General features: G+C 40.2%; 1 long non-coding RNA gene across 1 annotated transcript; it reads left to right on the top strand.

Moving 5' to 3' along the window:
- The first annotated feature begins 2,562 nt into the window (after nucleotides 1-2,562).
- LOC109614852 lies at nucleotides 2,563-4,802 on the top strand. Its single transcript, XR_002195827.2, has 3 exons — nucleotides 2,563-3,820; nucleotides 4,165-4,265; nucleotides 4,612-4,802. It is a non-coding gene; the product is annotated as an uncharacterized LOC109614852 (long non-coding RNA).
- Nucleotides 4,803-5,069: the final 267 nt, after the last annotated feature.

Below are 5,069 nucleotides of genomic sequence, written 5' to 3'. Positions count from 1 at the left end.
CATCAATACCTTTTTCTCAAAAGTAATATCACAACAGAAAGTATAACAAGGAGTTATCTCATCCTTGAAAATAGCAATCTTGCAAATGCATTTCTTGACTTAAAAAATGTTCAATTTAATCTCAATTTATGCCAATTAAGGTTAGAAATGCAAACTTTAAATGTCTACTAAAAACTCCCCTCTACAGCACGGTTTATGATTAGGTGTAGCCTGGCCCGGGGGCGTGATGGTGACCAGTAGGCTTGATACTGTCCACCCTTGCTGTCTTGCCAGGTGGGCTCTCGTCGCCACTGGGATGCCCTCCCTCCAATGCCTTTTGGGGGAGGAGTCAATGGCTTGTTGTATTCTCTCAGTTGCGCATTTGTGCAATTGGGCTGTACTCTACTGGCAATACTCGGCCCTCATTCAGGGTGGTTGCGGTTGATGGGTGTCCCTTAGATAGATGCTTGACAATGTGAGTGGATTGATTTCCTGCCTGTTGGGCCCTGTCCAGGGCCTCCCCCGGGTAGGGCCACAGTGTCGGCTGACCCCCCGTCTCAGTCCCAAGATCTTACGCTGCTATATTATTGTGCTGGGTGAGTAGGGTCAGTTCTCCTTCCCCACTAAGTTCTCCTTCTCCACTATAAATCGTTGTTAATATGAGGAGAATTTTCCCAGTCTCCTCCCGATTTAAACTTTAGGAGGACATGAGGTCCTGGTCCACACCTGCGGAGTACCTGGTTTGGGGGGCCCGTTGCTGTCCCTGTCCAAAGTCTTCCTGGTTGTGTTGCAGATCAAGACGATACCTGACGATTTCAGCTGCCACTGTGCTGACACCTCCTCCCTCCCCCGTGTTGTCCCTGTCCTTGTCCATCTGGTCATGCTTCTGACCTAGTCTGAATTTAAATCGACTCTGGATTCAGACCACATGCTTTTATTAAATATTCCAATTAGACTCTTAATATTTCACACGGCACAGCCAGAAGAGGACTGGTCAACCCCCTGAGCCTGGGTCCTCACTAGGTTTCTTCCGAAAATTTCTGCCTTCTTAGGGAGTTTTTCCTAGCCACTTAAATTCAACACTACTGTTGTTTGCTCCTTGGGGTTTAAAGCTGGGTGTTTTTGTAAAAGCACTTTGTGACAACTGCTGTTGTAAAAAGGGCTTTATTAATACATTTGATTGATTGATTCTAAAATAATTTGACTAATAAACGCATACTTGGTATCAGTTTGACCACTGTTTTTCAATCAGTTTTAATGGTTTTAGAACAAAATACAATCATGTGAAAAAGTAAGAATAACTTCAGGCAAGTTTTCTTTTAACATTTTTGGACACAATGGATATTTGAGCTACATTTGAACCACATTCATTGATGAAATTAACCCAATTGAACAAATCACGCAATTAAAACAACACAGTTAAAATAATCAGAAATGTAATTTCCTTAGGCAGAAACCGTTTATACAGTCTTACCTATACCATCACATAAAATGGCTAAAATCTGAATCAGATGCACCAAAACCCGGGGCTCTCAGAATAAAGATAATTGATGCCCATCAATTATGTGTGTATGTGTGTGTGTGTGTGTGGGGGGGGGGGGTTACAGAACCATTTCCAAGCAATTTGAAGTACATAATTTCACTGTCCGACAGATGCTTTATTCCAGACCACAGGCCATCTACATAAATCAGCCAAAGAGCTGATTGAATGATACACAGACGTCTTTAAGAACCGCAGGGTAACATGAGTGTTGATGTGCATGATATCAACTGTCAGAAAGAAACTACATAAACATGGCCTACATGGGGGGTCAGGAAGGAAGAAGCATCTGCCTTTAAAAAGGAATATCAGCGCACGACTTATGTTTGCCAGACAACACCTGGGTAGAGACCAAAACTACTGGAACAATGTGCTTCGGACAGATGAGTCAAAGGTGGAGTTGTTAGCCCGCAATGCCAGTCGCCATGTTTGGTGAAAAACAAAAGAATGCCTTTTAAACAGAAGAACCTCATAACAACCGTAAAGCACGAAGGTGGTGACATTATGGTATCCGGGTGCTTGCTGCCGCAGTGCCTGGTCAACATTCTATAACTGAGTAAATCCATGTATTCAATGTTGTAAAAGAAAGTTCTTGGGGAGAATGTGAGGCCATCTGTCAAAAAGCTGAACCGAACATGGATCGAAACAGGACAGTGATTCAAAACACACAACCAAAGAATGGATTAAAGCCCTCAAACGTGACAGTTGAAGCATTACCATAAAGAAGAGTGGGCAAAATTCCTCCCACATGATGTAAAAGCCTGATAGACATTTAAAAGAAATGGCTACATGAAGTTATTTCAACCAACGGGGCAGAGGTGGAGCTTAAATGGATGCAGTTGCTGCACACCATCCATTGCAGCCAATCACAGGGGCCCTCAAGAAGTTTATCTTATGATTGCATTTTTTTATACCAAGCAGAATAAAATTATATTTGCTTAGAATAATTAATGTATTAGTTAGATACTATTTAGTTGACATTGAATGATAAACATCTATATTTGTTTTCTTATTCTATAATGCATTTGTATTATCGACCAATATGTGACAATGGGGGTGTAACCAGTGCTGCCAAATGCAGAGGTTTACAGAGTGGTATAGAAGAAATAGTGTGTGCGCAGTTTGTATGTGGAGTCCGCTGGCGATTGGGCAGTGTATTGCCAGGCAACCCTAGGTGTAACGTCGGACCTTGTTGGCTCATTTGTTTAGGATTTGAACTGTGGAAAATAGCTAACTTAAGTAACAAAACATAAAATGGAATGTAGATATGTCTGCCACTCAGATGAAAGAAAAGCTATACATAAAAAAAAAAATTATGAGCCTTTGAGAAACGTCGTTAGTAGAGTAATTGAACAGCAGAATGACAAGATGGATAGATCTGACGTTACATTGATAGGAGCAGCATCGCAGCTTCAAGCGAAGGGGGGAATACATTTATGATCCAGGTCCAACAGCAGCAACCAGTGAAGTTTTGTAAGTAGGTATTGTTGTGGCCTAATAACAAGCATCTGTTCGTCAACGCATATATTGTTTTGGAAGTAAGGTATTAAACATGAATATTATTTGCCTCTAGCTTTTAGTTGGGAAATCAGGTAGCAATATTAGGATTTTAGCGGTGGAGGGTTGGGTGGGAGTCTCCGCGGCTAACGTTTGCACCCATGGGAGAGAAAGCTAAGCTCCGCCCCTGCAAAAGGGGGAACCTAAGCTATTGAAGCTAGGGGTGAGCATATTTTTTCAACACAATGAAACTGCATTTCTGTTGATTTTTTATGAATAGATGATTGCAGAGTATAATCTTTCAGTGTCATTTGTTAAATTAAATTTAGTTTATCTGTAAATAGAGTTGAAATGTGTACTTATTTTTTCACATGACTGTACAGTACGTTTAAGGTAAGCAGCAACAGCATATGGACAAATAATATTTTACCTTGTTATTTTTCTTTTGCCCTGAAAGAGCACTCCTAAATTGTGTGATCTATGTACAAGGGAAAACAATTACTTTAAAACATGTTCCTAGTGGTGAGTAAAAGCAGCGGATGTTAAAATCCGCCAGCCTTCTCACTTGGGAATACTTTCTAGCCTCTCATGTCTGGCACATTCACAAATGTGTCCGGGAATTGGAGATGTTCAATCACACACTCGTGCAAGGAAAGTGATGGACACATAATGTACTGTACAAAGCTCTCCTCCATCTTTCCCTCTCTCCCCAGGGAAGGTAACACCAGATCCAATGCAATATTTGATGTTCCAGGTCCACAGGAGGTTGTGATATGCTGAAAAAACTGGCTACTAAGGTCAATGGTGAGCGTGATTACCATAAAATATACTCCTGGCTTGATGGGGCATTGTGGACCTTTTGGATACTACATGATTCCATATGTACTACTTCATAGTTTACTTTTCTTCACTATTAATCTCCAGTGTGGACAACGGTGAAAACAAAGAAATGCCCTTGAATGAGTACATGATTTTAGACAGGTGTTGTATATGTTTATGACTCAATATTTTTAAAACAAATGGTAGACATACATAATCACAACATGGATGTGTTTTGTTAAACTAATGGCTTTAAACAAAAAGCCAGTGGAGTGAATTTGGAGTGTCTGTTTATTTCGTCTGTGACTAAGTAGCATTTTTTAACACAGCGGTTGGGAAAGGCATGGAGCAATGTGCAACAACCACGCGGAGAGCGATAAGCGGGATTTCCGCTCTGGTCAACTCTATGCACATACTCTTGGAGAACGAGGTATGTTTACACAGCGGTGTTAAGGAACAGTTATGGCAATGTCTAACATCATTTTTATAAGTTGCAAACCATCTAGGACATTAGAGAAGGCATTCAAATGCATACAAATTGATTTATATACATACAGTGGGTATATAAAGTTACCACCCTCTTCCTTAATGTTCACCTTTTCTTGCCTTACAGCTTGCAATGAAAACACACAAAATCTGACTTATCCTGCCTTTATTTATGCACAGTATCCCACATATCAGAGTTAAAAAGAAAAATCAGAAAATGTATTTTATTTTTGTATTTCATTTTTGTATTTACCTCACTCAAAACCTTCCTTTTTGACTTTTTTGGAAAGGAAAGAAAAAGGTGCAGTGGTCTCTTAATGTTTTCCGGAGCTGTATGTAGTGTGAAGACATAATAAGCTGGAAAAACAATTGAAGGCCATGACTACCCTTATGAAGCAATCCCAAACCTCAGCACAGCAATTGGGATACCAAGTGAGCAAGCTTTTCAACATTTCAAAACTTCTGATTACTTGAATTACATAATTTCTTCAACCTTTTTTGTAAGTGATTCCTGAAACTACAGAATGTTTCCATGTGTCTGACCCTCTGTTTCCAGTAATGGCTTTGTATTCATAAAACACAATTGGGGCTGATGGTTTGAACAAAGTCAAGTGAATAGTTTATTACCACAGGGAAGATTACATATGCTTTGATCATTCTTTTACGCAACAGCAAAATGCATGCACACACATGCAAGCAAACACAGACACACAATATGACTTCTTGACCTTGGATGTTCTCTCACAGC

This window comes from Esox lucius, chromosome 21 (genome assembly GCF_011004845.1).
Source record: "Esox lucius isolate fEsoLuc1 chromosome 21, fEsoLuc1.pri, whole genome shotgun sequence".
Classification (NCBI taxonomy): domain Eukaryota; kingdom Metazoa; phylum Chordata; class Actinopteri; order Esociformes; family Esocidae; genus Esox; species Esox lucius.
Note: the sequence above shows the minus strand (reverse complement) of the source record. Positions and strands in the feature narration are given on the sequence as shown.